Raw genomic sequence first — 12,878 nt, 5'->3', positions numbered from 1 at the left:
GGACGCTGAGTGTGAAACGACACAAAACTCTTACCACCGACGACAGTCTCTTGCATCACTATTTGAATGAACTATTACACGACGAGCAGAAACCCACTAATAATGCTTTTTTGTGTCCTCATACGACATTGGCAACCTCAACTAGCCCTTGGTTGCTAGGTCAACCAGCAAAAGTCTGCCCTTTTGAAGGTTCATTCGCTTGCTGTCATTCTGTTTTCACTTTTTTTTCCTATTAGACACCGTTTTATCTGATGTCTCCCGCAACTCATCAAATGTTACTGCCCTTGTCCTATCCGTTCCTCATTCTTCCTTTTTCAAGACTTCGAACTTCAGCTATAGTTGCTTCAACCGTCCCGTATGGCCGTCATTCATTCAGTCCGGCTGATCCGGCCCCCCGACCGAATCAAAATTGCCCGTGATTCTATATTGGCCTGATTCTACCTGCGTCAATCTCCCCATGTAACCCAGATCAGGCTGCCACAACCAACCTTGACGTCCGTTATTGGGGCTGTCCGGAAACCTAAGTATGCCAGCGGAATGATGGTACGGCACTGCCATACCCGTTATGGTGGCACCCCCGCAGCTACTCTCTTCACACCTCTGGCCAACTAGGGACTGTGTTTGCAAACGCTAAAATATTTTCTACCCGGCTACAACCTCCCCTGGGAATGATCCATTCTAACACACTGAGCACTTCGTTCCCATTTAACCATCCAGGTTTACTGGCCCTATGCATTAGCACCATCTCTCCATCTAACATCCCTCCATATTGACGCCCATGAATACATAAATTTCCAATGTTAATCATATTTTTTAGAAGGAACTCCCCATTTACTTCTTTTCCCGCGGTCAAACCCTTCCCTCGCCTGAACCTGCTTTTTACTGCGTTCACTTCATGGACTTTGTAGCTACCCTTTCGCCACATACATGATTGTACAGGTCACCGCCACTCGCTGGATCACGAGATTTATCTTTTTTCCTTGCACTCACAAATCACACCACAATCTTGACTAACTTGACTACACAGCTCACAGTCAAGCCCTACATCCCAAGCCTCATTTTTTTCCTAATAGTACAAACCACGATACACATCCGATATCGACTGTCTAGCGTCCGATGCGGTAGTAAAATGTCATGTGCTGACACTCGCACACACGCAAACGTCCTACAAATAAGATGCCAGCACAGCAACATGACACAACTAAACAGAGCTTTGATCGTCGCCCAGCCCGGAGCAGAGCCGCTCAGGATTTTTACGGCGTTTCACTCGTGTGGCTGTTACAACAGCGAAGAAGACACGAAACCTGATTCCGGATTTACGACAGGATTTATCAAACTGTACCTGCAAAACGATAAGTCCCTTGTTTGCATATATATCTATCGTAATAATTTCACTCAACATCGGATATTGTTAGTGCTCCCCGTTTTCTCGTTCGTACAACTAGTTTTCGGGTCCAGTTAGAGCATTAACAACTTCATAGGCATTTGTGAGCCTTATTGAAGGTTTAAACATTGACATATCGAACCACTTTGGTCGACCGTATTTTACGCGCGCTTTTCGACCATTTAGCGTTATCGCGTGTTGTGCCCAGGCATGTGCCGCTAACCGAGATCGAGCTACCGTCTTTTTCAGGCGTTGGACTTGCAGCGCTTCGTGCAACAAGTCAGACGGAAACCCCTGCAAATGGAGGTGTTTACCCATTTTATTACGCACTTTATACAAATAGTAACACATCTTTTGATAAGTCTCAAGAATCCACAATTTTAGGCCCATGGTTTTGCGCATCATTTTAGTAGGCTTCCCCGATTACGTCGTAATATTCTATATGCCATTTGTATCCACTTGGAACTCTTCCATCTCCATCCCAGTTTTTGCTTTTTAATACCCGGGCTATTTACCCAACCGCAGATGGCCAGCAAGGATTTTTCAGTTTTAGTTCAAATCAACCGCCCTCATCACGACACTGTTCGTACCTCATGACTCTAGGTCCTTGTTTTTTGGTTGCCACAACTGCGGTGACTTCTTCATATTAGGAGTGGCCCGTCGGTTCACTCTCCTCTCCGTTGTGCTGTTGCCAGCTACGGTCAGGCATTAACGACCCAATCACGCTTCAATTAACGTGTTCACCACAAGTTTGGAAGTGAACTTATCGTTACGTTGGAGGCTTCTTACAATATCGGCAAGCCTCAAGGAATGCTTCAACCCTACTGCCTGGCCTCAACGCCAACGTTTCTGGTCTTGGGTGCATATTGACCTATCTGGTCCCATTGATAGATTGGCATAGTTCGCCTCTATCGAAGCTTCCTGAAGTAGGCCAGAAGTTGTGTCATTTCCCCCGCCGACGACAATGAATACTTCAAGAGCTCTGTTCCGAATCCTCAGCCACCAGGATTCGCGGGAGACCTTAATGTCGGGTGATGGGCTATAGTACGTCCAAAGGCACTTCCAAGAATTCTTTCTGAGATATTTAATCGCGCACATTCGCTCATCATCATACAGACCACAATCAAATGGTTAGGCAGAATTTTTCGTCTACACGTTCAAACGGAGGACGTTCAAATATCAAGGGAAGGGGATGCCCATCGAAGTTCCCCAAGGCGTTTCTGCGGCCCACCGGACCATTTCAAGTGGCCCTTTGGAAGCCCGAAATTCTTCTGCTAAGAATCTTAAGGGCCGAAAATTTGAGACGATCAATTTGGCTGAATCTTCAGCACTGACACGTCGAACCCCGTCCACGGTGAAAGCAGAAGGACCGAATTTGCAGTGCGTAGATAGGATTTTTGTCAGCCTATCTCCCAGAGGGGGACCCCTTGACCGGGAGTCGCTTTCATTTCTTGCACACCTAAATCCTTCTTGACATAACTGGGAACCGTCGGAGCCCACCGTCCCCCTATGATAACAGCTATATTATTGCTAGATATAACGGCACTCGTTTTTCAGCGAAACACTTTTGGGTTGAGTCTGTTGGAAACAATTCCTCGTCTTTCCTTGCCGGCTTGCCTCTGTGATATTTGGTTCCGAGACCATCAGTGACACAACATTTTTACTCCTCTCTAGACGTATGTCCACCTTCTTACCAGAACTCGACCCTCAGCTCTCAAAATCTATCTCGTCAATTTCCAATCTGCAGCCTTGAATATATCGTCGCTTATTTAAATTATTAATAACGCAAAGTCATAGTGAACTTGGTGGTTATTCTCTACTATGTAGACACCTCAAACCTGTGTGCACATCGTTGTTTCCGCCTTCAGGTTCCGCTTACTGTATTTACAGATTTGGATTCCTACCCACACTGCTGTACAAGACTGGGAGATACGCTCGTTGCTTGGGACTTCGTTCTAACATGGATCTCTATGACATGGGTTATTTCCCTTGAATTTTCAATGGTTACAAAAAATGAGTTAAAGTTTCCTTGATGTTTGTGTGCCTTGGTTTCACACTCGACGCTGCTCCAGTAGCAACACTAGTGAGTCACTCAAGTTTCACTGCGTTTCCTGATACCATTCGTCCGTACTGCCTCTTACGTCACTTCACCTTCCCAAATTTCCGTGGCCATACGCGTAACAGCTCAAGGCCATAAAGCCATGAAGCCCTGGTGACGGTTTTGGGCTTCGGTTCAAATTGGCCGGCCAAGTCATAGCAATTCTGCTGCCTCTCCAGACCCATTCACAGATTCACGGATTGATACACAGGATCGGGGTTTTTGCCCAAGTTTCCCGGGTCGGTTTTTTTCTTGGCGGTCAATGGCTGTCGTTCACCTGAAAGGCACAAGCGTAAAAAGGGTGTAGCACTGCTCTTTAAGTCCTCAGGGCGGGATAGTAACCTTGCAATCGCCAGACTTTGCAAAAGAGCGTCTAATAGTGCTTCAAACCGTGTACTAGATGAGCATGGACAACCGTTTGAGAAGGTCATTCTACATACAGCCACCGGAAATGAGAAATAATTTTGCCTGATAAAAGTGTGAGCTTGAAAGTCTCTTTCCTACGTCACCGACGTGTAAACTGAATCAACCGTGAAAAACCTGTTGGCCAACATTTGTTCAAAAAGGGCAAAAGTAATTATCAAGTCTCCTTGCACTTCACGATTGGGCTGAAGCACCACGAGGCGCGTTTCATGGTCTACGGATTTAAGGCCGGCAGCCACTTTCGTAGCAGCTCGCTAGACACACTCAATGAGGGCTACGTCCTTCATGCTTCCTGAGTAGAAAACATGGATGCTTATTTAAAAAGCAGTCTGACGTAATCCCCATGTGATATTTGGAAGTCTATGCGAGTAACAGGGAGAAGATGCGCCAAATCATCCGTAGAATGGCGAATGCCTTCTGAGCCGATTTCTAATGGTGCACTTAGAGGGACATGTTTGAAGAGATAAAAATACCCGAATCCTTTTTGACTTCCGTCCTCATGATGTCTTCTGGTAAATTCTCACCATGCACGACAGAGGGGGTCATCGGATCTCCATCGAATGACAAATGAACACACTTTTCGTCGTTCAAAAGAAGTCGTTAGTCCAAGGGCCAATGCTTTGCGGCGTCTGCATTCATTTGGAGGGCATTAGCATTAGAACCACAAGATTACAGGTCGTAAATGAAGACTAGACATGAAGAATGGAATCTTTTTATCATAAAGTCTACCAATGAAACGCGAGTCAAATACAGTGACATTTGCGGCTACTACAGTGTAATCTGACCGGCGCATCCCTGTAATCAGCCAAATTTGGCTGGCTTACGTGGGTATGTGTGTGTACGTGTGATTGCGCGTGTTCTGATCAAAATGTGTTCGTTGTTGTGTAGGCTACGATTCTTCAATTTTGGGATCCCTACAACGGTGTGCATCAAGCCCAATCCAAATACCGGGACGCGGGCGCCATCATTCAGGCCGATGCAGTCCGGTGGTGTACTAATATCTTGTGCATCAGCACATGTCCATTCCACATGTGACTTCAATTCTGAACGTAGTATACGTGTACCATCAACAGTGATTTGATTGTTTGACTAAAATCCGTGGAATGCAATGGCTGAATCGCGTTCTAGTTTTTCTAACTTCACTGGGTCTATAGGAGGAAAGCGTGCGTGTCGTTTGTACTCCACAATCCGCACACGGGGCTACTTGACTGTTCGGATTATGTGTCCAGCTGAACATTCTGCTCAGGCATTTGGTACACACAATTTGTGTTTCAAAGAACAGTAATCAAAAGAACATCTAGAATGTCGCTGGCGTAGATAAAAAACAGCAGTGGCCGCAAAGCTAGGCCTTGAGGAACTCCAATGGAGACCAGCGTTGGAGAGTGGCCGGTCAAGCCTACTTTCACACGGAATGTTCTATCCGAATTCGTTCCATCGGCTTGCATGGTGCGCTGGTGAGATAAATGAAGCTGTAGCTACTAGTGATAGTAAGCCGCTAGTTTCGGAGATCTACGTAACAATGCTCGCTTCCAAGCTGAGGAAAGACTGCCTTTTTCGACTATCGAAGCACCACGTCAGAGTGCTTCACCATTGTGAGGTTTCCTTATGGCCCCTTGGATGGACCTGATATGGTCCCAACGTGCAAAACGGGTTTGTCTTGCGAAAAAGTGGGTGAACATCCTCCCCTGCGAATTTGGTTAAAGGACGTTCGTGGTTACGCCTTGAAAGGATTGTGTGTGACGGAGTCATTGGAGCAGAATACAAGCCTGCATAGATTTCTCCGTACACTTCAGATACGGCTATCGGGGCACTCGTTGGTTCCCCGATCCTGTTTTTTCTGTGGTGATGCCTCATGTACCATACAGTACATTTTCGTCTTTTCCGCTCGTATCTGCCTCTTTTATTAAACTTTTGAGGAATACTTCAGTAGGCACCGAATTTGGGGAGGTAGCTTGCGGTCAATCAGACTTTCTGTATTTTGGGGTAAACACCGCGTTAGACTTGGGGACTTTCTAAACAATGGTATTGTCCAACTATCGCTGAAGCTAGTCCTAGTTTTAATTAATCAAGAAAGGTGCGCATTCCTGAGGGGTCTTCGCGGCAGATGTCTCAATCCATGTCGGCATAGTAGCAGATGAGAGCAAAGGTTAGGTTAGGTTAACAGCACCATTCCAATAGACCGGATGCGTTGGAAATCTGTCCAAGAGGCCTCTAAGGCCTCAAAGTCACCTGCCAATAAGGGATATGTAAGGTGTTAGCTAGAGGAGAGTTGCTAAAGTGTTTGCGTGATCAGTTGGTCATCTTCCGGTCAGTCCAGCAAATTGGGTTATAGATCCACAGGGCATTGCATAAAGGTGCTGGATTGGTGTCAGGGGCAACAATCAGGATGGGTAGGGTAGCATGTAAATGTAAGGCAGCTTTAACAGCTCTCCCGCGTTTTGAGTCAGTTCGAAAATAGAGTAGCAACCCATCGAGATTTCTGCGCCAGAGACATATGGTGTGAACCAGTTTCCTGTAGTTGCGATTATAGACGGCTGTTCAAGGCGAACTGACTTTTTGACATCGTGAAGTTTGCTGAAAAGAATGAGGATGTTTGCGGACGAGCATACACTCTTCCTGTCGCCATCAAAGGTGGAGAGCAACGACGTGTGCCGCCAGAGTAAGCAATAAAAGAGCGACATCAACTCATTTCGGAAGGCCTCTTCCCTGACACTCTCGTTACGTATTTTATCTGAGGATGGATGAACATAATTGAAATTCACCATGAAATGCGGCGAGGATGCACAGGATGTATTTCGTTGGAGAGTCAGGCAGTCTTGAATAATATGAACAGCTCGTTTCCTTGTAGGAGTCATATGTTTGTTCAATGGATCGCAGAGGTGGTTGTGAAATTTCAAGAGACCGATTGATGTGGGGAACTACCTTTTCAATTTATACTTAATTAAAATTATAGCCGCAAACTTGCTCAGCAGGTGGGAATAAGCTTCGGTTCACGTTGGTGGGTCAGTTAAGTGAACGGTCTGAAAGTTGCCTGGACTAACGTTTCTCTACCCTATCACCAGCGAACGAGTATTTGGGCTTAGGATTTCTAAAAAAATTAGACTGATCATCACCAAAAATTACCTCTCGTCGGCGCCATAGTGCTGCGCAAACTAAGTCCAGGCTCAGGGTCTGCAGTGCCGTTGCTCGAACCGGACAGCTTTAGAGTAAGCGCCCAAAGACGTGTTAACGCTGAATTGGATTTTTTGTGAAGCTTACCAAACCTTTTGATGGCTTCTACAGCGCGCATGATGCTGTTTGCACGCATGCCCTCTTTATTAGGGTACCTTCCGTTGCCTCATAGTCCAGTGATTTCGTTACAACCCGAAATACACCAAACACAAATGGCCTCGTTTCTGTACATTCCGACACAGTGGTGAGAATGGGCCACATCTGCTTTCTCGACGACCTGTGTTGATTGACACTATCAACGTTGAGCACGAGTCCGAGCAGTGTTAATTCATTGAGCGTGTTGGCTGTCAACCGGGCGTCGCACAAACCCACGCCAAAACACCTCTGGCAGTGGCCTAAGAAGTTTTCAGTTTTGATGGGAAAAGAAGAGCTTTTGAGTCCTTTGGCAAATGAGATGATGCCCAGGCGGAACGAGCAGCGAAATATGTTAGCACTTGGAAGACACCAACAAATGTTCCAGGGCATAGCGCACGCCATTCACAGTGTAAAGTGCATGAGGTATTCGTTAATGTTGCTCCCAGTACGCTACTACTCCGCCTGAAAAAAGAATAGGTATGGCCAGAAACTCAGTAGCGTTGGATTGGAGTTCCATGAGGCCTAATCTACCGCCAGCAGACAAAGTATTACTGTCGTAGAAAGTGCAGTCACGTCTAAAATGCTACAAGAGCGCTGGCGTGCTAGGAACGCACTAGACATTACTTTTACAGACCACGTTGGAGACCAGCTTATTCTTCCCGCATTACCCGAGTTATTACACCTGCATCAGTGCTACCAAATACTGCCATGCTTCCAGAGTGAACAGACTCGAGAAGAAAAATCACGCTTTTTGAAACGATAATGCCTTCGTCTCTCAGCCGCACCACGTCCATAATTCTGAGATTAATTTAAGGTACCAAAAACTGTTACCCAAGTGCGGTACATTTCCTTTACACTGTCCCACAACTGTCCCAAAATTGAACAAAATATAGCGACAAATGAGCGGAAAATAACTGAGGGAGAACCAGACTTGGCTCAGTAATAACATACTTAGTCGACCGTACAAAACTTTATACATAGGGCTCCAATATCCACTTAATTTTGTTTTCCCAACTTTTAGAGGGCAGTTATGCAGAAATTACTACTTTCAGATTGTACGCATGACGGGCGTCAGTGGGAATAGCGTTGCCGCTGTTGGTCATATGTTAAGTAGGTCCTTGGTATGATCAAATAGGTACCTAACGTTCAAAAGACCCAGCACTCAACCCTAATAACTTTCCAGGCCAGCAAACACCGGCCTCAGTTCAGTATTAATTACCGTTCGGAAATATTGTTCGGTAGTACTGACTGACATCTCTCTGCTTCCTCAACAAAGCAGTTTTCTCCTCTCACCGCTTTCAGAAGGATCTGAGATCCAGAGGGATTTAGAAGATCTCAGAGCCCATTTGCACAAAATGGAAATGAACCGTTTTTCTTTGGGCCATACAGGCTATTGCAATACGCCATCCAATCAATGTAGAAAAGATGTCAATTCCCATCGACAAGATTGCCTGTGAGATATGTGCGCTCACTAAATTCCGTCATCAGGTCCCAACATTCAACACGTCTGATCGAATTCCGATTGAACACGCCAAAATTACCACCTTGCCCGCATGTGGCACGCTTGACACCATGCTCGCATCTTGATGGCTCTGGAAGCTAAAATCATCCGTGTGCTGCCCAATGATAAAGCAATTCCAGATGATAAGCGATGCCGTGCATTTTATGTCATTCTATCTACCGGGAAATCTGGAACCATAAAAATAGGGCCAATCGCACTCGAATGCAAGGGCAGTTTACCAAGAAGCTACTACCTAAATTCGGTCACTGGAAGCTACCAGACTGAACCCTCCACCTCTCCTAAATCCGCGCGAGTTAGGACAACCAATGTTAATAGATCAAACATGCCCCAAGCGCTTGACTATTCGAGCAACCATGCAAATCGGTCCACCGTCGATAAATGCCTGCATAACAGCCGAAACATTCCACGTAAAAATATAACTTGCAGTGCCTGTCAAATCACCTGGCTCCACCGCAGCGGCATCGAAAACCGCCGCGCCCCATCCGTCCCTGATAACGCGGAGGCCGTTGTGGTATCAACATCTACTTAATACTCTGACTATGCTCCTCGTCTTGGAACTACGCATAAGACTCAGTTGGATTCGATTCTCGCGAATTTTCAGACTAACTGTCATGTCCCACCAACGAGATGCCAACTCGGCTGCGCTGGCCCTCCAATTACTCCAACACTCAGTATGATCAACAAAACGATCGACCACACAGGCATGCAGACAACTGATTCATCTATAGATGAAACTCACAGACTTCTCATTACAAACCATCGGCCACCCTGTTCACCTGTAATCCCGGTCCCATATGCTTTCGTACCAAATTCTGCTGCGCCATCAAACGTACTTACTTAAGTGGGCGCTCTCATGATATGCTTATACTCCCAGCACTTTATGATTGATCCAAGCATTGAACTCACACCAAACTATCCACTTTCTTCTAGGTTCACAGCGTTACAAGACTCTGAGCTTTTCGACGATCGTCCAAAAGGCGTTTTGCATTACCACCCATGAAAACTGTAAATGTCTCCATCAGCCCGGTGGAACTCTCCCCAGGTCTTGAAGCTACCGACGCGGCACGTCTTCCGACCAGAGCAATGACCACACCAGTCGTTCTCTGCGCTGCGTGGTTTTCTGTTATGCCATGGCGCTCTACTTCAGCTGCCACAACATTAAGAAGCTGAGGGGCTTGAAGTAAAATGGTACTTAATTTACCCCCAACTAAAGTTGTGTAACCAGATCAATTTCCTGTGAACAGATCAAAAACCCTGACTGATAATTACTGACTCACGTTGCAGTCGTCTTTATCAAGGAGTTCCGCGTACAGACTTCTTGATCCCGTGCCACATTAACCTGAAAGCTAATCGTCGTCCCTAACGATCCATTTCACCCAGATCGCGCAGCTACTCGCTTGCCTTGACTTTGAGCCTGCCGGCGGGTTAAGGCACAGTTTTAAACAAAGGAAGCCCCTTCAGCGCTACTTTCTGTTTCATCACTTTGCTTATCTCTTTATATGAACGATGGCATGCGCTCGCGTACCGAAATACTATCCAAGATGCTTTTTTCTAGGCTTATCGAAGTTAATCTGACACCGCGGCAAAACCCTAAATAAAAGGCCACTCAACACAAGCTTACAAAATTCGGGTCCGCCAAAATGCCCAAAACATTGCCGTAGCTTTGGAAAACTTGCCGCTTTCTGTCAGAGTTGCACGTCTCCAGTCCGTTCGACCGTGACCGGCTTTGCCATTTAAAAGCTTGCTTTCCACCACACTACAATCTATCATCACTTTATGGGGTAATTCTCCATACTCGTACGATTCATACCGTTTTGCATCCTCTACCCGCGCGTAACGTGCAACAGGATTTAAGACCCAATATCGGATCCACTGGGTAGTGCCAATCCCATGACTCGCTGCAGCGTTCACTGAAGTAATGAAGAAAGAAACCACCCGTAGCTATGCGGCTCCGCGCTAGACGTGCGGTACTTATAAGGGCACTTTCGGGAAACTACCAAAAGTTCCCGGGTTGTTCCCCATCTTCGACATCACCTATCACTGTCAACGCAGCAGCGATTCACCACGAGCTTGATGACGCGCAACCGAGTTCTATGGTCCAAAGACTTACTCCCGGAAGCTACTCTAACATAGAGCATCGCAAATGTGAACATATAAATAATAAACCCCAAAGCTACGTGGGATGAACACGACACCAGTGCAACTGGTGTTTCGCTTGACTCTTCTGGCCCTGTGGTACCCAGTAATATTGTAGGCGTCATATGGCCTGCATTTAAGGTGGGCGACTGTCAACAGCGGCAGGCAGGCGTCAAATGCTAAAAACCAGACTTTGGACCGAATTATTTTGTTCACAGACATTTCTGCCTCTTATCAACGCAATTTTATCACTGCACAATTACTGCTGTTCCTTATCCTCCTGACTCGCTTCAAAGTTAAAGCAATCCAACCGTTTTGTGGCTCTCGGTACCCCAATTGGCTATTTCGATTGGAGCCCGTTAACGGAGAAATCTTAAGCTCCGCACTGCAGCCGCTTTGGCGCGTTCTCTTACGGCAGGTTTCTGGTTTGCTTTCGGGAATCAAGGGCAGTAGAATAAGGAAAGCGTATGTAACGGTCAAACGGTATCTTCGGGTGACGCGTAAAACCATAACCTTCGGATGGGCAAAACAAATTCGGAGCTGGGTTTCTAAACGGTACTATTAGGGTAAGAGAAATTCACAATTTATACAAACCTCGACAGTAGATACGCGTCCGAAACAAACAGTCCGCTTGGACTACAAAAGTACAAAGCAAGGGAGCAAACAGGCTCCCACGTGCAACAGTCACATGTGCGAAGTCAGATACAAATGGCTGGATGACCTCAAGGCCAAATGGGTGAAGTGGTTAGGACAAACAGACGTCAGTTCATATATACACACTAAACACAAAAGTGGGACGGGGGTTACAAATGGGACAGAATAAACGTGGGGAATTTCATTGTCAACATAACGTATGATACAGCATAGGAATGGTCAACAGGCTTGAAGGCATAATTTTCTGGGGATAGGAGTGACAGTGCACAAGCATTCATGTGACTGTACACATATTTCAGGCCACAATTTTCAGTCGAAATGCGTGATTGGTGGATAGGGGCGTGATAAAGCGGGGAACGAAGTATCACGCAATAACCGATTTGGCGTGGCAGTCTGCATTCTTCTTACCCACAGGCACAAACGAAAATTCCCGCGAGTTGCAGGTCACGAATCGGTTGCACAGCAGCTCCAGGCATAAACCGTATCTCTGCTGGAGCAACCAAGCTACATTCTTGGCAGGTATGGCTCGAATTCTCAGGGTCAAGATAAGTTTTCCAGGGGATCCAAGTACTCTGCAAGTGCGGGGTTAAGGGACAAGACCACACTGAGGTACCATATCGGACCAACTGCTGCCAGCAGCAGGTTGCCGGCGCATATGCGAAGATAGGATGAGGTGACATTTGCCCTTTAGCGCCGTCGCGTTCGTGGGCGCCTTAGATAAACCTACAAAATACAACCAAATGCATCTCCACTTATTATCGTGTGACAATACCCACATATGTGGCCACTTTTCAAAGATTTTGCTACGGCGGTTGACGGCTCGTTCTAGGCCAAATTAATTTTATTCGAACTGACAAGCTTACTTTCCAAATCTAAGAACTTAAAGTGCTGCAGTACAGCCAAACTTACTTTATAATTTTACGGTAAACTGTGGCCAATAAAGGAAAAGAACACAACCGGCACCGAAAGTTTAAACAAAAATCGTGATGCAATACAGCATCTCGTCGACCTGTGGAATTCCGGACATCATGGGCTCCATCTATGGTGAATTTTATATCACCACAAAATCCTCGCCAAAATAGTACTGTAAATGGAAAATGTTAAGCTGGATAGGGAAGACGGCTAGCCTGATATCTTCACCGGATGTATCCGGACAATATAGACTGAGAGTAAAGTGCTTCTACCAAGGGGGACGCTACTCGCATGCCCACATTTAAGACCCAGTTCATGGTGCTTTCGAATGTTTTCCTATGAGTCCTCACACTGACCGGGTTTCTACTCGATGCAGAAGCATTAAAGAGCTGTGTCACACACTTCCGCAGTATATCCTTCAGAGAAGCCATAGTTGCTAGACG

This window comes from Opisthorchis viverrini, assembly GCF_000715545.1.
Source record: "Opisthorchis viverrini unplaced genomic scaffold opera_v5_49, whole genome shotgun sequence".
NCBI lineage: Eukaryota > Metazoa > Platyhelminthes > Trematoda > Opisthorchiida > Opisthorchiidae > Opisthorchis > Opisthorchis viverrini.
Note: the sequence above shows the minus strand (reverse complement) of the source record.